This window comes from Cyprinus carpio, chromosome B11, assembly GCF_018340385.1.
Source record: "Cyprinus carpio isolate SPL01 chromosome B11, ASM1834038v1, whole genome shotgun sequence".
NCBI classification, from domain to species: Eukaryota; Metazoa; Chordata; class Actinopteri; order Cypriniformes; family Cyprinidae; genus Cyprinus; species Cyprinus carpio.
Genome location: NC_056607.1, coordinates 19,861,111 through 19,885,195, shown reverse-complemented (window position 1 = coordinate 19,885,195; position 24,085 = coordinate 19,861,111). Strand labels below are relative to the sequence as shown.

General features: G+C 36.7%; 1 protein-coding gene across 9 annotated transcripts in view; it reads left to right on the top strand.

The window, feature by feature from the left end:
• nlgn1 (neuroligin 1) overlaps window positions 1-24,085 on the top strand; it is a 271,832-nt gene that overhangs the window by 52,928 nt on the left and 194,819 nt on the right. For 2 of the 9 annotated variants that reach the window (XM_042734440.1, XM_042734436.1), the window contains exon 1: window positions 18,760-19,234. The exons of 5 other annotated variants lie outside the window; for them this stretch is intronic. The gene's annotated coding sequence lies outside the window, so the exon portion shown is untranslated. Of the gene's footprint in view, window positions 1-18,759; window positions 19,235-24,085 lie in introns of those variants that run through there. 2 more of the 9 variants (XM_042734443.1, XM_042734444.1) reach the window with 2 other exon arrangements.

Genomic DNA, 24,085 nt, shown 5'->3' with positions numbered 1-24,085 from the left:
AGTGGCTTAAAAGGCTGTTGGGATGCATAAACAGCAGTAAGGCTGTCATTCATTTACTTCCGCCGACAGCAAATGACACGACAGGCCACGGCCGTGTGTTGTTGTCTCTCACACCTGAACAGAGTGATTCACTGAGTGAGTCATTTAGACTTCTGCTTCATCTAGACAGCACGAGGGGGCGGCTCCCTTGCTGACCATTTAAGTCAGCGCATCAATTGCGAATAATGAGTAAGACTAACATGAGGGCTGTAATAGCGGATCCCTGAGTCCCAGGTCTGCGTGAGTTGTGTAACAGCGTGGAGGGTTCATAATCAGCAGTAATGCAGAAATGTGAGGAGATCCAGCCAAGGGGATTCAAACCATTTTAAAAAAATATTATTATTATTATTTTTTTACTGGTATTTCTCTTGTATAATACTTTTATATGCCTTTATAATACAATTATATGCTTTTTATAAATTCTACAAAAAAAAAAAAAAAAAAAAAAAACTATAACAGTCATTGAATTATAAAGGAATAACAAAGAAATATAATTTATTTAATATAAATAATCATGTATTATAATGGCTAATAATTATATTATTATTATTATTATATAAATAATGCACAGCATCAGAAAAAAAAACCTGTAACAATCATGGAAATATAAAATAATTCAAGATAAATATTTTCTTGTTATTGTTTTATTCATGATGACGGCCATAACAGCTGCAACACAGCTGCAAGGACAAGTGTCCAGTTTTCTTTCTTTCTGCATAGAATCAGGCTTTTGAGCAACATTCTTATTCAGACAGTTAGAAATTATATTTGAGACTCTATTCATATTTATTCATATGCCCAGTACAGTATGTTGACCAACTATAGAAAATTGGGTCAGAAACAGAGCATGATCCCTCCCCCTTATGTTTTTTTTCCTGTGTTCACAGATAAAGTAATTGGATCTCAGCTTGACTGAAAACAAAACAAAAGAGAAAATTGGCAAGATAGTTGTTTTGTTTCTGAAAACCATGTCTCCATGGTATGATCGGCATTCATTTGTTGTTGTTTTTTTTTTTTTTGGGGGGGGGGGGGGGGGTGGTTCTGATGCCTGAATTTTTCAAAATCAAAATCTTGTTTAACCCCCAAGCAGCACATCAAAGGAGGATATGAGAGAGTTGTACCTGAAAGAGAAATTGGCCCTGAAAAAGCAGTACTGTAAGAGTTATCAGAATGGCCACAGACTAGGCACGCATTATGAAGCCCATTGTTTATGCATTAGTCAATAAGATTCTAGTAGTTAGCAGGGTTGTGTGCCATTCAGAAGCCAAAGTGCCTTTTAAATTTCTGTCTCATTCTGGAATTTGAATTGAGGTAACAAACATGATGCAGAATTACAATTTGAATTTGTTTTTGAAGTTGAACTTTAAATTTTGCTAAAGAGTTTTAGGGGGAAAAGAAGTTTGGAGGTTTATCGGTTAATTCAGTGGTTCTCAACCCGCGGCCCGTCACAAATTCAAATGCAGCCCACCATGCTGAACACAATTTTAAAAAATAACTTACAGTTTTACAATTCATTTTAGTTTTTACATTAATTTAAAAATGTACTTAACAAATATAAGATATAATGTTTTTATGTAAAATTTTGTTTTTCATATATTATTTTCAGACATGAGCAGACCTGTACTCACATAATTAACGTTATGCATTTAACGAACACTTACAAGCGTGCACTTTGGCAGAATTCAATTCAAATAGTCATCAGCAGATATTAGTTCGGTAAAATTGAGCATCAGAATGGACACATTTGTTATTAAGGGAGGAAAAACGAAATGTGGAAAATTCTAGCGAAGGAACACATACAAACAAGAGTAGTCGCAGCAGTGAAGGTAGGAGAGTACTGGACTTTCGGCATCAACTTTCGGTTTGCCCCGCCACTCACTTGAAGATGTTCAGCCCATCTTTTTCCCCCCTTCTCCCAAAACAGCTCATACTACTGTTTCAGCTAAATCAAAATAGTTCAGTTTTGTATGTACTGGCAAAGCGATTATATTTAGTTTTGTTTTGTTTATTTTTTTTTAAGTTAAATACACAAATGTTTGGAGCATTTTTTGGTCATTACATATACGTTTTTGTTTTTAAAGTAATGACCAAGCAGCAGACAGTGAGCTGATCATAGCCTATGTTTGATCAGTTTAGACTTCTCAAATCATCACGACTTGCCAAAAATAAAATCTATAGATATAAAACAGTTCAAGCATATAACAATGTTTTAACATTAAACCTAGATAAATGTGCGCTATATCCAATAGTTTGTGCAGAGAGTGCAAGCTAAAACGCGCTTTCCAGGACATGGAGGCGCCAGCACGATCACTTGCATTTTTTTCAGTGGATACGCCATCATTTTTGCTCATAAATGTAAGAGTAATACATCATTCGTAACTTTAAAGGGTCTACTTTTATTTGTGTGCACTTACAATATCAACAAAATGTTGTGCTTCTATAAAATAAACAAAACAAACCCTATGTGCTTTCTGCCATCTTGTCTTGAACACGAGCGCTTACAAAAATGAACCAAGACTCAGCGAATACGTGCCTCATAGACATGATAAATATATATATAGAAAGCTTTAAATTAGTACTTAACGAAATAAAACAAATCAAAAACAAAAACTCTTTCATTATAATCATAATCAGTAATGAGTGCGTCTGAGGAGATGGCGAGTCAGCATCGGTAACTTCATCTTTGCGACACTGACTCAGAAAACAGTAGTTTATTAGTAAATAATTCAAATATCTCCTTACTATTTCCCCCTGACACATTCATGGTAATTGCTTTTCCCACTGCTTTGCGGCAAGCTTTAGCCAATTGCATGCATTTGAACGCAGAACTGTTCAGCTGTGCTAACGGTACATTGATATTTGATATTTTGATCAACATAGGCTACATTTGTGAACGCACATTTTGTGCAATGTCACGCGTCAAGTCACGCTTCCGTGGCATCTTACAGACTGCAACTTACAATCGCAACTTCATTGTGCTGTTACTGCTTTCAAGCCAAATTTCCCAAATTGGTCAGCTCCCGACTGCGTCAAGTGTTTTATTAATGGTGAATAGATTTATTTATTTATTTCAATGAATGTAATCGATTATATATCATAATATTTAGGATATAATAGGCTATTATAAATCTGGTTGGTTTGTATTGGTGACAATATGTAAATGCTATGTGTGCGGCCCGTGAGACTTGCACTTGGACCATAGTGCGGCCCAGTGGAAAAAAGGTTGAGAACCACTGGGTTAATTGATGGATAGATGGATGATGGATAAAAAAATGGATGGGTTGTTAGATGGATAGACAGGCTGATGGGTGGATAGATGAATGAGGAGGGGTGGTTAATAGATGGATGAATTGTTAAATGTATAGACACTAATGGATGGATGGGTGGTTAGATGGGTAAATTAATGATTGATAGATAGACAGATAGACGGATGGATTAGTGTATGGATAGATGGATTGAGGGAGGGAGGTTGGATGGGTGGATGGATGATTGACAAAAAAGGACAGAGTTGGTGGATGGATGGTTAGATAAAAAATGGATGGATGGATGGATGGAGGGAGGGATGTTGGATGGATGGATTGATGATAGACAGGAAAAACAGACAGACAGAATAACAATATGGATGGATGGATGCATGGTTAAATGGATGGAAGTTTAAACGGATAGACATGATGGATGGATGGATGGATGGTTAGATGGATAAATTAATGATAGATAGATAGATAGATAGATAGATAGATAGATAGATAGATAGATAGATAGATGGGGAGGGAGGAATATTTGATGGATGGATGAAAGGTTATATGGATAGTAGACAGAAAATTTGACATAATGGAGGATGTATGGTTAGATAGAAAGAAAAATGGATAGATGGATGGTGGATGGATGGGTAAATGAATGATTGAGAGATAGATAGGTGGATTTATGGATAAGCGTATGGATAGATGGATTGTTAAATGGATACATAGACAGGTGGATAAATGGATGGAGGGAAGGAGGAATGTTTGTTGGATGGATGGATGGATGGTAGACAGAAAAAAAAGACTGGTGGATGGATGATGGATTGATAAATAAGTGCATAGATGGATTGTTAGACAGATAAGTAGATAGAGGGAGGGAGCGATGTTGGATGGATAACTTTATGGATAACAGAAAATAATTTTAAGGATGGATGGTTAAATGGATAGACCGATGGATGGATGATTAGATGGACTGACAGACAGACAAATGGAAGGATGGTTTGATAGATCGATTTATGCTAAGAGGGACAGACAGAGAGACAGACAGATGGTCAATGGACGGATGATAGATAGAGCGCAGTTACACATGTTTTGTCATTTTGCTTGTGTAATCAGCACTTATAGTTAGGTTATGAACCTTTATGAAACTTTACCACCAAATTAGAAGTGCTGAGCTAAAATAAACCCTCTGGAAAGTACAATTGGACTAAAACAACAAATGATGTGCTGGGCTTAAAGCTACACGTGGGCTGCTTTATTCCGTCTGGCACATCTGAAGCCAGCAGCATGTGCTTATAGCAGATTAATCATGAGAGAGCACGGCCCAGACCCCTCCAAACATCAGCATAGCTTCTTTTTAATGTTATTTGTAGCAGCATATATGTCTAATAGTTGTCTTATGTAATCGCTAAAGTGTCAGCATGCCTCAGCAGTTAGCCTTGGGTCCTCACCGTCATCCAGTGGCACAAATCTAGTTCTGACAGGAGGAGGGAATGCTGCCTGGTGGGAATTATTACACCTCACTGGTGTGGCTGCTCCTCGTCCTGAGAGCTTAGTCAGGCTATCCTCACATGAGGAAAAACAACAAACAACCATAACATACAGACCTGATATGACCTGCACTCGACATCTAAATCCTAATCCTTTTTGCTGGGATTGTGCAGTATGCATTATTTATTGCTACAGGGTCATTTAATCAGTATGAGTCTCACTTCAAGCTTCAGTGGGTGGCAAAATGTAACCGTTCACGGTTCTGTAAAAAACGGTAGGGCGAAAACAGTGGCATTAGCAGAAATAAACACAGTGGAGGAAAAGTACAAAAGGGAAGCAGTTTTTGTTTAGTTAGTTTGTTTATGAGGGAAAAAAAATCCTTTTTAAAATAAAGAAACAGGATAAATACTGTAGAATATATATTCATCCATTCATATATATATATATATATATATATATATATATATATATATGTATGTATGTATGTAATGTATATATATATATATATATATATATATATATATATATATATATATATATATACATACATATATATATATATATACATATATAATATTTTCATCCATTCATATAAAGTAATTATAGTAGTGGTTTATTTTGAATAAAGCATGCTCTCATTGGTTGGCAACAGTCAGGGAAACTTTCTGTGCGTCCATATGTGGTTTGTGGCTTGTGATGTAGCAAGTCTTTAGGGTACATGCCAGTATTTCCTGCACATGACAGCAAACACAGCATGAGACTTGATGTCTGATTTACAAACAAATGACTGAGTTACAAATTATGAACAAGATTTCGTTTGTGTCTAATTGAGAATAATACTTTTTTTTTTTTTTTTTTACATAAACACAGTAATCACAGTAATCTAGTAATACCCAAATTGGATATACATTTATGCCTTTTATTAATGATGCACAATATATTAAAAAGACAAATGAACTAAAATAAAATGATAGCAATCCTGGCATATTAAAATAATAAAAATTAAAGTAATTATAGTAGTGTTAGTAGTAATTAATATAGGTTGATGTTACCATAGTTCATGGTGATTCATTTGGCTCCTAAATGTTTCATTTGATGAGTAAATGGCTCTCTAGTCATTATTTATTTATTTTTTTATTTGAAGCCCTGTCTAAGATATGCAGTACAGCGTCTGAATATTTTCATTGCTTTTAACTCAGGAAAGCAATAAATTGTTTCTTAATGAAGTGAACAATTATTCTGAAGCCATTTATCACTGCTAATTGTGAACGCTCGTGTTATCAAAAGCTAGTCAATTGTTTTTTAAGGAATTATTGAAGTCTCACATGGGGTGTGTTTTTCAGCTGCTGGAAAGAGAGACAAAATTAGTAGCTGAAGGGCTGCAAAAGCATTTGAATATTTCACTGTTAATTTTAGCGGCATGAGCAAGAGGCTTCGAATTCCCCAGCGCTTTGTCTGTTCTCTCACTTGCTTTGTGGTTTTAGAGTTTAGGGTGATTGCAATTTAGCTCCAATTGTTACCTCAGCTCTGGTCCAGAATGTAGCATTTAATCCTAAACTTCTCAAAATCAATTAATTTCAATGTAATTAAAAAATTAATAAATCAATTCATATTTTCCTCTATTTTTCTTTACTACCCTCTCCTACCAAAAATAGTCTAAAAAAATAGTCTAAACTGTTGCATAGCAATAATGCCAAGATGGCATAAAGAAATATGTTGGATGTGATTACTTTGCAGTATTCATGTCACCATTATAATTGTTAATGCATTTACTGTGAGTTTTGTTTCTGAAGTTGTTGTCACAGCAGTAAATACTGTCATTTATCGTGATAAATGTAATTGTCATAGTAGACAGTGCGAGGATCATAATAACTAACATTAGGAATATGAGCATATGCGTAAACATAACATCACTCAATTTATGATACGCATGATACAAATAATACTTCATAATTCATTACATTCAGATTTTACATTTCAACTTTTTTTTAATATGAGACACCCATTTTATATAGCCTGTTTTCCTGTATAAACACATTTTTTCGGGCCTACTGTTTTTCAATGCATTTTAAATGTATTTGTACAGCACTTCTATAATGTGTAAATATAGAACAGCTTATATTTATATAAATATATTTAATATATAAACAACATTTTTCTTAAATATACTGTATACATGTAGCTATGTGTGTGTAAGATCAACATTTCAGCTTTTCACATCGTTTGACAGCACTTATATAAAAAACCCAAAATTATATAAAAAAAATCAATAAATCACAATTAATCGTTTGACAGCACTTATATAAACCACTGGAAAATATAAAACTATTTTGAGTGATAAGCTTGATATTAACTTTATTGCCAGTGACTGCTGTTTAGTTTTGTTGTTGGAAAAAGCAGCTTTGTCATTTTGATAACTCACACACTTTTTAAATGGCATGATGATGGGTAGATGATACACTTGGTTTTGAATCGACTGATCTCCTAAAGACTCTACTGGACTGACCAAATTCACACATGCCAGACCTTTCTGTATCTGGAGCTCAGTTGAAACAGCTGTAATTGTGCAGGTGAGTGAACACTCACTAAAGTGGGACTTCACGACAAAGAGGAAGTTGGCAGGAGTGTCTGTGGAAAAACCCACAGATGTATAGTTGGGATTGTTCACTGTCCATTCAGTATGTTAATCAGTCATGGTCATGTCAGGCATACGGACTGACTGCAATGGTCAATTACTTACTTTTGTTAGCGGTTTGGTTTTGGCCTATTATGATAACAAAATTACCTGTTAACTGAATGTTATTAACTGAATGTTGGCACTTGGCAGGGCTTAGAAGCGTGTCAAAACATATTAGTCATTAAGTCCCCCTGTAGTGAAAATCAAGTTTTTTTTTTATACTGTTTATTTGTCTAGGTGATGTTTTTAATTTTCTTTTAGACAGACCATGTGCCAATCCATTAATCAACACAATTGCTGAGTATTTTCTCCTTAAAACTGTAGTTTCCAATGGCAGTCCCAGAAATGTGGTTTGAAACAGCCCTCGGTTTGCTATGTCACAAAATTCAATAACCAATCACGTCAAGAGATAGTTCCCTTTCAGTCGGTCACTCTCAACGTCACGTCGGTGACCGACGAATTGAGATCCCAATTTGTCATCACCGATGTGACGTCTCCATTCCCTCCCTCAGGGAACGAGGGTTACATACGTAACCGAGACGTTCCCTTTCAGTCGGTCACTCTCGACATCACAACGGTGACTGATGAATTGGGATCTCAATTCGTCGGTCACCAATGGACGTCTCCGTTCCCTCCTTCAGGGAACGAGGGCTGCATACGTAACCGAGACGATTCCTATCATTAGTATATCCCTCTCTCCATTTATACAACCGCGGCACGCATAGAGATTATAGCATAGAGATTGCATGCAAAATATACCAATAGGATTAGCAGCACAAAACCAAAAATAAAATAGAGCAAAAAACCCATGAAGCCGTGGTTTAACATAAATTTAAACCCACTAACTTGAATAATAACCCACGGCAACAGTGTAAAAGTAGCCCGGAGTCAGACCCACCTCTCCATAGACTATAAAAACATGGACAAAATGTCCATGACGTCATGGATTCTGAAGAGCGTTTTTGAAGCTCAAAGTTTGCGGAGCCGGTCGTCGCCATCTTGGCAGCGCGTCACTCCCAGATAATCGAAAATGGGCAAAGAGGCGGGAGCTGGTTGCTGAAACCACACCCACCTAGCTCGACGGTGGTGACAGCAGCGGCAATCCACCTGTCACTCAAGTGGCCGTGCCCTTAATTATGTAGACCTTTAAAGCTTAATATAATTAAAATGGATGAGTTATCAAAAAATTCACGGCCCCCCCACAGTTGTCATGAAGGAGAAAATTAGCTATATAGACCAAAACCACTTTTTGTACAAGGCTGTAAACATATTTTTTTTTTATGCTGTAAAGTTGGGCATTTTAACATGGAGAGTCTATGGGACCGACTCCTTTTTGCAGCCAGCCTCAAGCTGCCAGTCGATGAATTTCAGTTTTAGTCACAAGTTGCCGCTTGGAAAAAATATAGTGTTATCAATCATTATACTTGGATCAGGAGCCCCTGGCTGGTGTGACTGAGTGGAGGCAGGGCTAATTTGCGTATTCATAGATCTGCATATAGTAAATGAGGCAAGGGTGTAGAGTTACATTCAAGCTATTTTAAGGCATGAGGAAATGATTTTCATAAGAAAAAACATTTACATATGTAATTTTGATGATCAAAGATGAGTTTTAAGGGATACATTTTTTGACTACGGGGGACTTTAACAATAATATGTAGATTATGTAATTTATAGTTTCCAAGAATAAAGAACACAATAATAATAATGATAATAATACGTATTATTATTATTATTATTATACAATGTAAATGTTATCTTTTCTATTATTCTTAAAGAAGTGTCAAACTGTGAAAATTCTATATTTATTTATTTTCCCGTTATACTTTACAAGAATAAATAAAGAATACATACATACTACTACTACTACTACTAATAATAATAATACAATATAGATTTGGTATCCTTTTACTATGCATAAATTATTTATTTTATTACATCCTTTATTTAAATAATAAAAGAAATAGTAATGTTTATTGTTATTATTGTTGTTACTATTATTAAGTTGAAAATATGTATGCATTTATTGGATTTTTGTACATTTTATGTACATAAATATGCAACACTGCTATTTGTTTTGAACTTGTATTCATAAAATGAACACTTTTGTCTCTTCAGAGACTCACCATTGCATGGTGTTGTTCGTTGTGGTGTTTATTCAAATTTATCTTAGAGGTTTTTGATAACCTTTTCGGATAAAATTCATTATTAATTTTGCCATTTTTCGTGCCTTTTCCAAATATAGTATTTGGCTTCATGCACATGATGTGTGTGTATTTGTGTGTGTGCGAGTGAATGTGTGAATGAGAAAGGGAAAGCAAAGAGAGTGGCATCAATAGCCATTTTGTTGCCATTCTCTGCAGCTTTGAGTTCTTCTGAGCATTTATACAGAACGTTGCAATGTACCTTTATGTGCCACGGCACACAGGTCTAGTCGAAACCTCATCTCTCGCTCTCTTTCTTCCCTAGAATGCATGCTGGGATGGAATGATGAATTAGATGGCACCTATATAACTACACCTGCTCACCCGCTCCATACATCACAGCTTTCTGGTGCACTTACAGGAAGTGTCTTATCTGCCTTCCATGTACTTCTCTCTCCCATAAAGTATTCCTCCACTGCTCTGCATAGCTGCCCACTCACCTCTTCCCCATTGATTTTTTTGGGCTATGTTCACCTGCCTCGGAGTGCCAGAGTAATGCGTTGATTCAGCAGCACTCTCTGAGTGGAAAGGCCATGGAGTATCTATGGCAACAGCGAAGCCAAAGCTCTTCATAACAGTGACAATTTTCTTCAGCTTTAGTTCTTCCTCCGGCTCTCCGTGTCTCTTCCTCATGTCTTTCTACATCTCGTCCAATATGTCAGCCGGCTCTCCTTTTGCCGCCAAATTCTCAGCCTCTTGAGACTTAATGGGCTCATTATATGCCAGGCTACCTGTTGCTGTCAGCTCACAAAACCCACCGCCATCATTAAGATCAAACGTCTGTTCCACCCGGAGGGGTCACAGTGCTGAACATTTAAGAAGGTAAAATAGGTTTTGATGAGAAAACCCTCCCAAGCTCGTTCGCCTTCAAGCAGAATTCAGCTGGCTGGTGGTCGAGGCGTAATAGCTTATGGAGTGGATGTGAAAAGTCTGTAAAAAAGATGTAATTAGATCTTTTAGGGCTCCAGAGAGATGGGCAGGATAATGGAAACCAAAACTCGGTATCTCCTCCCCATTATGGGCACGTTTTATGAGGTATACATCCATTAAAGACATGAATTTACCTGAAAGTGATCAAATGGAGAAAGATTAGAGCTCTTACGCGACGTAGCACCTGCTCACCGATCCATTAAGTCAGACCGGTTATGCCAGTAAAAAGTCGAGGAATCTAATAGAAAAGTACGATTCACTTGTTTTTCCCGGCTCCAGGATCCATTACAAGAATGGAGCTTGTTAGATATTTATCACATTTCACAACACAGAGCAAAAGATCTTTGGCTAAAAGGCATCTTTCTGAAGGCAAAATCCATTTGAGATGTCGAGCGCTCAGGTTATACTATCCGCATGCTGTTGATTTTTCACCGAGTTTAAACTCATTATGCTACCCGAGGGGAGCTCGGAGCACTGTGCGCTTGATAAATTCAGCCTCTTCTCCAAGGCTTTTCTCTCCATCTCCAGCGCACAACTCTGGCAGGTGGAGGGAAAACGCACAAAGTTTTGGGACCGAGCAGTTTTTCCTGCCCTGCGCTGTCAGGAAATGAGCAAGAGATCTTTTTTTACATCAAAGATGATAGATCGCTTTGGCTTGGTAACCCAACCTGATCAGGCTAGTGTCCCGGGTGGGTCGGAATACAAATGATGCGGTCGCACCAACCAGAGATGGTTTACCTCTGGCCCGCAAGGACGGAATGCGATTACAAAGTCGTTATGTTTTTTTTTTTGAAAGCCTGCAGAGAATTCGGGAACCAGACGGATCTGCTTGACCTTGCGTTGGATGAGGAAAACACAGGCTCCGCTGCGCTTCCTGTCGCATTTTGTCCGGAAATTTATTCATCAAATGTGAAAATGAGCTGAACTCCTCCCACTGCCTGCTTACTTTCACTGCGCTGACATATTGGGTTGTTGATATCGGCGGGGCCGCGCGCAGCGGATATGCATGGCAAACGCTCATTGATCAGCTGCTTCAGCAGGGTCAGGGAAATCTAGAGGTGCCAGTGAAACAAGCTCTCTTATTACTCATTACTCTTTCAGCTGGGTCAGGGTAATTTAGCTCTGAAAATATGACAAAACACCACAGGTGCCAGATTCCAGGTGCACGTATAGGCTGAGTTGAGCAGTGAATATGGAGAGGTTGGATGACACTCCAGACGAGAGTAATACATTCATGAATCAAATTACTCAGCTTGAGGTGATTGCAGAAGGTTTGGTGTACTGCAGTCAAACCAACTTTATTACAGTAATTTGATTCATCAATGTATTTGTCTCATCTGCTTTAATGATGACAGTTTTTATCTATTAAAAAATGTTTTTTTAAAAAGTTTCAGGGCAATTATTTTTTAAATAATTAGGTTTTTTTTATAGTAACAACAAGAAAAATAAGTAGTAGTAGTACAAGTAGTTAATTAGTGAAAATGTTAAACAAATAAATAAATATAACATTACATAATGTAAGTAATGCTTTATATCATAATTTGATATTTAATAGTATTACATATGATAAGAGCAGTTACTTTTATAAAAAACTTTAATTTTTAATGTATTTACTACTACTACTAATCTACTATATAATTTTTTTTTTTATAAATAATATTGTATGTTTTATATAACAACAGCAACAACAACAATAATGATAATAATAACAATTATAAAAAAATTATAATTATTCAGTTTTGTAACTTTTATATAATATAGAAGTATCAACAACAACAACAACAACAATAATAATAATGAAAACAAATGATCTTGGTTTAACAATTTTATATGTATATATAAATGTTATATACATTTTAGACCAATTACTTTTTAAATACTTTGATTAAATATATGTAATAAATAAATAATAATAATTTTTATATTATTTCATATTTGCAATCAATTACACACACACACACACACACACACACACACACACACACGAAGGTATTTATATATATGTGTGTGTGTGTGTGTGTGTGTGTGTATGCATATACAGTGTGTATATATATATATATATATATATATATCAATTGTGAATATATCATACATACTCAATATTTCCCAACCTTGGTGAGGATTGCTATTTCAGCACCACGGACAGGTCCAGATAGATGCAGCCCAACTGTGCTGTATTGCTTGTGCCAGGAGCCTGCTAGGAGCCAGTTGACCCCTTTGTGACAGCATAAACAAGATTTAGTAGGAGCTCAATATATGCCTTACCGCCTGAGTCTCTCCACCAGTCTTGTATAATTAAAAAAGTCTCTCTGTGTGCTGAAAGATCCATGCTTTTCCAAAATAACTTGGTAGTGAGCGAGTCTTATTCTCCTACAATTGCATTTGACTTTCTGATCAGCACTGCTGTTAGAGGCTACTTCATTATAATTTATTATAATGGTGAATGGTATGATCATGCTGTTGAAGAATGATAGGTTTTACTATACCTTTTGTGAAATGGTTTAATTTTGTCAACCATTTTTGAAACAATAGCACACACTTTTTTATCAGTTATTTTTGACTTTGTGTAGTGTACCATTTTTTGACATACTGTATATAGTCGTTAAATAAGGCGTGTTTAGTGAATATCATCATAGAGTTTGCCGTTGATTCAGTTTCAGTGTTTTGCAAAGGAGGCTGAGAGCTGCGCTTTAAAAACCCGTTTATGGACGCAAAGGACCCTTTTAATTTCAGAACCAACTCTCTTCTCTCCCAGATTCATTACAGTTTGATGATATCAAATGATTGCCCCCAGATCCAAAAACAATAGGCTGCTGACTCCCCTTGGCATCAGATCCGAATCTGATGTCTCACTCTTGCAGAAATCGATATGAGTCACTTTGCTGGGACATGTCTGACTCTTAACCATATTCTTTTGAACAAGAAAGATGCTTGCGGGTTTCATTCAGAGTTACAGTGAAAGGCACTGAGAGGAAAACCATTCCAGAAAAGCTTAAATTCAGCTCAGGATTCATTTGCACTTCTTTTACAACCTCCTTATCTAACAATCACAGTCACCGTGCCCTGATACAGAGAGCCACTTCAGCTTTCGCACAAGTTTAAATACAGATCACTTCTGGTCTCCTATCTGACCTTCCAGGGCAAATAAACAACACTCTCCCAACTTTTGGCTGCCTATGCCTACCCTATCTCTGCCAGCCTGTCTCTTATTGGTTTCATACATTTTAATAAGATGCCAGTGCTGTGTTTTCCCGTGTTAAATGTGGCAGATCCACTTTCTGTCTTATCATTTTCTTATTTAAATCTGACATGGCTGAATGCGCAGCGCTTTACGGAGAGGCAACAGTTTTTAAGGTGATTTATCACACAGCAAAAGCAAACTCAGCTAAAGGCAGGTAAGGACAACAGAACAAAAGACACGACAACAGGCAGGTTCGAATGGAGGAGATTTCTTTCATTCAGCAATACGAGTCCACTGCTTTTCAGTCGGCAAGTACAATATGACTCGATCGCTGCACATTCAGCTACCATTTTTTAAAATGGCTCTCAGCCTTTTGCAGTTAACGCACCAAGTGGATTTGGAAGGATATTTAGTTATATGAGGTGACTACCATCCCCCACCCACCTTCATCCTCAAACAACCCTGGAAACACACGGGACAGGCTTTATGCAGTGCTGGAAGCAAGCAGTAATCACAAATGGAAGCATTATCATTTTGATTAATGCAGCGGTGGATTACAACTTGCCCCTTTCACTAATCACCCAGGCTGTGTACCCACCGTGCCTTTGCCCCAGGCCTGCCATCCACTGTACCCATTAGATAGCACCAGGCTCAAACCCAGTGTTCTTTCTTTATCATTTCTTTTCTACTTCTGAGTTTCTTTATGTTATATGTACACACACACACACAATCACAATCGTTTAAAAATTTGGGCTCAGTAATATTTTGTTGTTGTTGTTGATATAAATTAACTTTTATTCAGCAAGTACACTATGAATTGATTAAATTATTTCTACTTTAGATTTATATATATATATATATATATATATATATATATATATATATATATATATATATAAATCTCTTTTTCAAAATTGTTTTCAAAATGTATAGAAAATATGTTTCCAATAAATGCTGTTGTTTTGAACTGTTGTTCTGTTCATTAAAGAATCTAGATAGAATGTATCATGGCTTCCACAAATAATATTAAGCAGCACAATTGTTTTCAACATTCATAATTAGAAATGTCACTTGAGCAGCAAATCAGCAGCAGAATTATTTCTAATGGATTATGTGACATTGAAGACTAGAACAAAATTTAGCTTTGCATCAAAGGAATAAATTATATTTTGCAATGTATTAAAATAGAAAACATTTATTTTATATTGTAATAATATTTCACAATATTACTGGATTTTTGATCAAATAAATGCAGCCTTGGTGAGCATAAGACACTTCTTTTAAAAAAAAAACTGGTACTGATAATTTTCTGCTTGGATATTATCCGTTAAGTTTAACCTTAAAACGCAACACTAGAAATGAAATGAAGTTAAATATATAATTTTTATAATATAATATAAAAATATGCCAATGGTAGACTAAAAAGTAATGAAACAGAAAAAAAAAAACAAGTAAAAATGAAATGGTAAAATTCTATAAAAAACTTGTTTACAGCAGATCCACAGTACCACCTGTAAGCTACCGCAGTTAGCCTTTGCTCAGCAGTAGGTATGGTTACACAGCGCCCATTAATTTGTGGTGATGGTTATTTATAACCTCCCCCCCTTTACTCCCTCCTGTTGTAAGGAAGTGTGCTCACAGAGGGAGGAAGAAGATGTAGACGAGCGAAAGTGAGAGAGGCAGCCTCTGCAGTGACCCCTGGGTGCTGGGAGCAGGGCTGCTTCTCAAAGCCCGCCGGAGGCACATCAGTTATTACACCAGCGTCTGCCTGGCATGCCACACTACACTCGGGGCGATGCCTGCGCATGCTGTAGCCTTTCATCTGAAGCCTCTCTGCGTCTCCCCAAACATCTGGTTGCACGTTTGTCCTACATCACACCTGGAAAATGAACTATTTCCTTGCTGCCGGTGGCTGCCTTTGAGTGACAGCAAAGACAACATATGGGAGAGTGTCAAGAATGGCAGAGAGATCTCATAAGCCTATTTAATACACTCACTACTGTACAGGAACCCAGCAGAGATGTCTCTTTGAAAGACATGCCTGACTGTTAGCGCTAAGCTATCATCTACAATAATTGTGGTGGTTAATACAGTAGTACGTGTCATTACGGCCACCGTGCTTTAAAGTGAGATTTGTGGATTGGGCCTTTTTGTCTGTAGGTTTGAATCCTCCAGCTGAGGAGCATGAGCGCTGTGATTGACATTGTTTGGAGCTCTTAGCAGATATTAGAAGCTGAGGTGGTTTGCTGAATGCTAAGCTTTCATCATGCTTCTGTTGAAATGTAGCTTTTAGTTGCAGTGGGTGGAATGAATCACTGCAAAGGTCAAGCCAGTGATCCACTTTTAATGACTGCAGTGTATTAATGTGAAAAGTGCATTAAAAACATTCAAAGGCTCGTCCAGTGCAAAATCGAGCATGTCAATTAACACATATTTATGAAAGGATATGAGCCGGAATGACATGGAGCAAGATTAGCAAGGACAATTCTGGCCTTTGTGAATTTAAAATTTAAAGAAGGAAATGTTGAGAGAGAATTTCAGTCGTTATGTGATAAGATGTGACAGATTATACTTTTTCCGGTGATATTGCAAGTTATTTTTCGAAGAATACATTTCTTTCAGAAGGTGGCGGATCCCCTAAAGTAGGTGCCGGAACCAATTCCTGATGTGCTGGATACGGTGTGTCTCCGTTAATTGAATGATTTGCCATGCCTGTTAAGTTTCCCTAGGACCCCAGGGAGTAGCTATTCGTAATGCCTAATCAAAAACGTATCGACATTTGCATATGGTATGGGTTAGCGGCATGCTAAGCTTATACATTGAGCCTTTAGCTAACAAAACCTTACAAAAAATTTAAAATGTTCTCAGTCATGCCTTTGGTTATATACTTTTGTAGTGCTGTTAAATGATTAATTATGACTAACCACATCCAAAATAAAAGTTTGTGTTTACCTAACATATATGAGTATACGGTTTATATTTATTATGTATATATAAATCACACACATGCATGTATATATTTAAGAAAAAAAGTGTTGTTTATATAATAAAATATTTATGTATAATATAAATTATAGAAATATATATATGTAAATACTTGTACATTTTTAAAAATATATATACTTTATGCGTGATTAATCGCGATCAATCTTTTACAGCACTAATTTAAACTTTATTAATGGTCATAATAGCCATATAAAAATAGTTTAGAGCATAAGAAGTCTCTTATTCCCTAAGGCTGCATTTATTTAGTCAAAAATAAAGTAACATTGTATATAGAGTATAAATAAAATATTTATTTAATCATTCATTCATTTTTTTCAGCAGCCAGTGCTTAAAAATTTTTTTTTTTAGATTTTTTAGATCAGGATTCTTTAATGAATAGAAGGTACCACATTTAATTAAAAAAAAAAAAGTATAATATATATATATATATATATATAATATTGTAGCAATGTAAAAAATATCTGCCACTTCTGATCAATTTAATGCCTCTTTGCTGAATAAAGCTGAAAAAATGAAAATTATTTTGTAGGATTTCTAATCAGGCACTAAATAAAAGATTTCCTATTAAAAATGCTCACAGCCACTGGAATGCTTTGGGGTCCTAGGGAGGCTCTTTTCAACTGGCGGACTGAATTGTTCATGACGGCGGCATCAATTTTATATTTAACTCCCTCAAAGGGATATTGAGGACATTAGTGCAGTACATTGCCTCTCATCAAGTGATTCAGAGCATGCTGTGGCATGTGTGGAACCTGCCCAGCTGTGACGCTGCAATCGCACGATTTGGATAACAGTTGGGGTCTTCCTACTGGAGACACATCCCACAGCACAAGTGCACAGACGCTAATATTTCTTAATACAGCAGCTGCACTGTAGTCAGATTGCATCACAAAATGTTTCAAGTGTGTTTTCTACGAGGTCTAGAGTGATTAAATGTAAAGTTTTGCTGCACAAACCAGGAAAGAGAATATTAAATGTGGAACTCTATAAACATTTTTCATTGGATATGAGTGTGAACTTTAAATTTTCATGTGTTAAGAAAAGTATTTGTTTGGTTTCCCGCCGTAAGACAGAACTAAATTTGAAAGTTATGTTAAGCAAAGCTGATGAATAGAGGAAATCTGGTCTCTGAAAATTAAATTATGATATGGTGATGCATTTTTTATTGTAAAATTATTCAAATTGTTATTTTATTTATTTTTCCAGATTGTTTGCCTTATGAGAGATGGGGATAGATCAAAAGGAGTCTTTTAGAGTAGGCTCTCAAGGGGACTTTAAAGTAAGTGCTTGCTTATAGGGTTTCATTACACTGCAAGGGAGTGTCAGTTGTCTATTACGATATAGACATAGACCTGTCTGCTGAAACACTGACATATTCCCAAGAGACCCATTAGTAAATCCCATTTCTGTGAGTAGGAGAGACCGTGGAGTGTTGTAACGGTTAAGTTGTAAAACTATCAGTTTAACCAATTAGAAATGAGCTACAGGGGTGAAATCCGAGTCGTGTGGTCATTGTGTAAAATGCAAAATAAATTTCAAAGAGAAAGTATAATTGGGTGCCTGTCTAATAATTGGATCTGTGACCATGCAAACGGATGCTAAATGACAGAATGGTGTCATCTGAATCAGCAGATTCTTAAGTTTCTGTAACATCTGAACATTTTTTAAAAATAAGTCAAAATTCACGTTTCATTAATGTACATGACACTAATTTAAACAGTTTACGTAGAGGAATTACATTTATTATTCACTTTAAATTGAAGCAGATTAATATGGGAATGTTACATTAAAGTTTGAGATTGGTAGTGAAAAAAAAAAATGTTACAAGACACTTTTTCCCCCCCTGTTATAGTTATCTGACAGCGTCATCTCTTGATAGATATTTCACCTGAGCATCTCATGGTCAGCATTCTTCACAGAAATATTAGAATAGATCAAAATCACAAGTTACCTATGAGACCCAACTGCCATCATGGGTTTCAACAGATGCACTTGGGAAAGATTTTCAATGTCCCTTTAAAAATATCCCTTGCAAGAGCGTTGCAGCTCCTTTACCAGCCGCGAGGGGCGTCTTTGCTCCACTTTTGAGGCGCTCTCACATTCAGCTCCTCCGTACTGACGGCAAGTGGAGATATCGGCATTTTATCAACCAGCGAACCCACATTCGTTAGGAACGAGGGTAAAAAAAATCCCCTCGCTAGTCTTTTAGCTTCATTGCGACACCTAAAGAACTGCACCGGGATGTGATTTTTTTCTGATGAGACGACGGATTGTGGATTAACACCAGTCTTAAAACTGCATTAGGGAAATCATATGCTGTTTTACTCTGCGAAATAGTTGGACCAAATCATGTCGCTGTCACAAATATTTCTTGCTTGAGCTTTTCCTTCGTTTGGATTGTATTTTTCCCTCCTCCTGCCATCATTAGTGGGAGACGCACTCTGGAGAGTATTGGAAACAGAGCTTCATGGTAATTATGTGGATCATTTTATATGTGTGTTTTGTTCATTATATAATTGAAACTGTATATTCTAACACGAAAGAAGAGCGGAAAATACGACATTAGCACAGTAAACTTGTGCATTTGACTAGACTCCATGACTTAAATGAAATTGCTCTAAATGTGAAAGTGTCCAGAAAACGAGCTTTCAGCGTCTAGTTAGGCTATAAACCGAGAACGTCAGAAAGAAATAAACTGGGATGTGATGTGCTGTAACTTAAATAAGCCTTTAATACAATCTGCAACCCTTAAAGATCCATCATCAAGAGACAGATGTATTCAAAGTGTATGCTCACCCATAAACTTGTATGAGAATGATTCTGTTTTGATTGAGGTGATTCTTATTTTACCCTCCTTAATTATAATTAATCCGACAAATTAGTCGAGATCATATTAATTGACTGATAATGAGGTCTTGAAGGAACCTCTGACTCTAGACAGCTTTGACGTCGCGGTTTTGTATGGAAACGCATGTGTGTGCGCGCATCGCTTGACGTTATACTGGGATTGCTTTTTTCCTTTCGATGCATATCATACAGAGTGATGGAATGGCATTTTGCATTAATGTGGATGGTGCTTTCGGTGGGCAACTTGTGCAGATCTTATATGGCGTAGTGATAGAAATGCCGGCGTGATGATCAAGCAAACTTGTCATTCATGATCGACGCGATTGCGTCCGTAGGCTATAAACGACAAAAAAAATAATAATCTCCTCTTTCGACGCTTAGATGTTTGCTGCTTTTTTTTTTTTTTGGCTTAAGTTTGAGATAAGCGCTTTTTGAAACATTTATGCATTTTAAAAGATTAATAATTCACCTAAAAAGGAATATATATTTATAATCATTTAGCTACCCTCCCTCATGATGTACCTAATATGTATGACTTACTTTTTTCTGTGAAACGCGAAATAAAATGTCACTCAGGATGACGATCTGAGTCGCCATTCACTTTCATTGCGTCTTTTCTGCATGCAATAAAAGTGAATGGCGACTGAGGGCTGTGATTCAGAGAATCGCCTTTTCTGTACCAAGAAAGAAAGTCGTACGAGTTTGGAACGACGTGAGGTTGTGTATGTGCTTAAAATGATACGATATTCGTTTCGTTTAGGCGAACTATTCCTTATGTGTTAAATACCGAGATGATTTCATGACACCCCAGCGCCAAAACCGGATAATTTAGTCGGTTTTCACTCGACCAGCACTTCACGTTAAACTTGTCAGGTGTCGGGGCATTTTGGTTGGTTCGGTTTAGCTAAAAACATCTTGAGGTAAACGCTCGTCGTTTACCAGTTCATAAGCCTATATGGTAAAATAACGCTTAAAATAACGACTACATGTAATCCGTATTATCATACATAGTAATTTTGTCAAAAAACTAACCGTGTTGTGGAGGCTAGCTTCTCCTGTCTGCCTGAAGACCAGGTACCAAATGTGTACAGGGGAGGGAGCCAGTCCATAAATAATGGAGGATTTGACACTTCCTGCTAATGTTGCTTCATGGCTTCTGATAAATGAAGACAGCAGCCTCCAAGGCCCATTTGTGTCTTCACACGAACACGTTTTATGTACTCCGCCATCCTCAAATATTTTTTTCTTATCCCTTTGCTCCAAATTCCATAAAAAGACGCAGTATAAGTCTAACTAAAATATGACTCCGAGGCTGCTTTGATTCTGTGTAAATGTTGATATCATAACAAAGCTTATATATTATAGGCAAATTTAACACTTGTACATATTTTTATGTAGAAGAATACCCCTTCTAAATGGTATGTGTATATATATACAGATGTGCCACTGCTGCAGGGTAAAGATGGCAAATGTTTTTAAAGTTGTTTGAAGCTTAGTTGCTGTCAAGATGCTTCATGGTGTCACCCTAAACTTTACTCTGTGATTGTTTGGAAAGTCTTTCCAGTTACTGAGTTGACATTAAACCTTTGTCAGTTACATGGTGATTAATTACCAGGGCTTTGTTCTGCCTTCATTGATGCTCTTCATTATGTGATATGAGGATGGCTTCATACTCAGCAGGCAGAGCGTACATCACTGTTTGAAAGTGTGAAGGGGAAAAGGATGTGTGTGTGAATTCTGAGTGGCTGTCTTAATAATATTTCTACATTTCACCACAACCAACTTGGAGGTGTGTTGGTTTACTGTCTGTTGAGTCGTGATCTACGTGTAAATTACCTGTTAGATTTTTTCTTAAGGTATACATTATGTATCTACAGATGTATATTAAAGGTCTGCTATTATAACGCTGTGATTTCCCACTGAGGTTTATAATCATCTGAGACTGAATAGCTTCTTTTTAGAGAATATCATAATTACTATTGTAAGCCTAGTTGTTTGGACAGAAGCCACCACCATAGTGAGAACTCTCTCTCTCTTTTTTAAAAAGAGATGAAGCAAGATTGTATATGGAAGATAAAGTGACAACATTATCTGGTCACACCGTTGTGTTTTTGGTCAGTTTTTCTTTTTTTACTTCTAAAGGTGCACTGAAAAAAAGTTCACCTAAATAAATTAATTAGGAGAACAATATACATGTAAAATAGTTTTTCCTAGTACTATGTCAAAAACTTAAGTATGAATACTATTCACCTTTTCACCCCCCCCCCCCAAAAAAAAAATAAAAAAATAAACACTTTTAATTAGGTAGTTACAGTAGTTAATGAGTTTGGATTGCACATTCCAGCAGTTCAGACCATCTTATTCCACAATGATGTGTCTCAGATGCTTCCAAATACTGCTGAACTCTCAACCACACTGGTGCGCATGGAATATTAATTCACTGATCGTGGGCCATTAAATGTGATTAAGGCAATGTGATTTGTCTCCCTGCATACATCCTGAGTGGAGCATGGCACCCGTTGTGTCTTTACTCTGCTTTATTGTGCATACGAATGCCTTTGTTTGATTGTCTCTTGCTTGTTTTTTTTTTGTTTTTTTTTCTACTGCAAGAAAACGATTATTTTGCTGTAATCATTTAGGCATAGCTGACAACACTGTTTGCAGCAAGCTGGAGGGAAACGACAATGGTTGCCCTTTGAAGAATACGCAATGCTGTGTGTTTCACATATCTGTGCTGTCAGGTTCGGGATTTGCCATGCATTTGATGAGGAAGGCATTAGGCCCACTACAGCCTGTTCACCTTTCATTATGTCTTGATGCATCGCCACAATTCAGTGAACGTACAGTACGTTCATCTTTCCAGCGTTGTATACAGTAGATGTAAACTTGCGATCATTCAATGCACATTGGTTCAATTAATTTGTTAAAAACAGCTGTGCGATCATTTCAAATGACATTTTCTACAGTCATGACTTTGAAGTCTAAGAATGAAAAAAAGTAACAAGCAGTTTAATGATCACACAAAAATTAAAATTCAATCATTAATTACTCACCTTCATTTCGATCCAAAACCATATGATAAGACTTTAGTTTATCTTCAAAACACATATTTTTAATGAAACCTGAGAGCTTTCTGTCTCTCCATTGAAAGTCCAGGTAAACAGAACTTAGAGTAGAAGATCTGAAAAGATTATGAAGTCATTGTAAAAGTAACCGGCTAGTTATTGCTTGCTTTACCTCATAATTCTCTTCTATTATTGGACACATTTTGTTGAAAAATAGAGAGATTTAACCCAATTGTTATTTGTGGGAACCTTTTCAAAATGGTTACTCACTCATGTTGCATTCAAAACCAATGTTTAATTGTCTTTGAAACATGAATAAAGATATTTTTAATGAAGCCTGAGAACTTTTTGTCTTTCCATTTGAAAGTTCAGGTAACCAAAAGTCAAAAGATAGAATAAAGTTAGTTCAGACAGGACCACTTTGGCAAGTTAGTAGAGGTTATTGAACACAATTTATCTTTGGCGGTATGGTTCCTTATGGGGGTTCTTGCTCCCATTGAACATACAAGAGCTTAAACATTAACCCCCCGGAACCATCAGCTTGGAAATACATGACAATTAAGACACTTAATAATGTCTATAAAAGCGAACAGTGGTAATCGTGTAGATGTGGCAGTGGGACGTCTATCCTGTAGCTTGGTTATGAGTATGAGTGTCTCTCAGCAGTGAGGTCCATGCCAACCGGGACTTGAAAGCCTTAGTGATCTGAAACGATGAAGACGACAACCAGAAGGTGCACGGTAATATTCTCATGCTTATAATGGGGAGGGAGGGAGGGTTGCGAGCCGTTTGAGCATACTTACCGAGCAGTAGTGCCACGTATATATGTCCCGTGTCTAATAGGAGAATGGTAGTGATTGGAGCGATTTGACAGCTGACCGCATCAGCTGGTCACAGCACTATGCCTCCGTGTCCTGACTGAACTAATGATGCACTCGATAAGTTTACAAAAACTTTGCTAAAGTAACCACAATGAATAAAGTGGTTAAATCCAAGTCTTCTGACACATAAACATTGATCAACACACATACTGTACATGGAGCACATCAGATATGGTTAAGAAAGCTTAAACATGCTTGACACGCAAGAACGATCCTCATTGGTTCTTGTGCATCAAGTAAGATCCAATGAGGTTTGTTTTTCTTGAATCTCTTATTTATTTCATTAAAAATATCTTACTTGGTGTTTTGAAGAATGGGTTTGGAACATCAAGAGCATGAGTAAATGATGGCAGAACTTTAATCTTAAAGGGAACTGTCTCTTAAATGGCCACAGTTACATGTTGTACAGCAAGAAACAAATGTGCTTCACATTTTAGGACTATTGAAAGTGCACTACATGTATCAGACTCTCAAAAACCACAGTCCTGAGAAGATCCATTAGCAATGTTCTGCTCATGACGTTGTTCC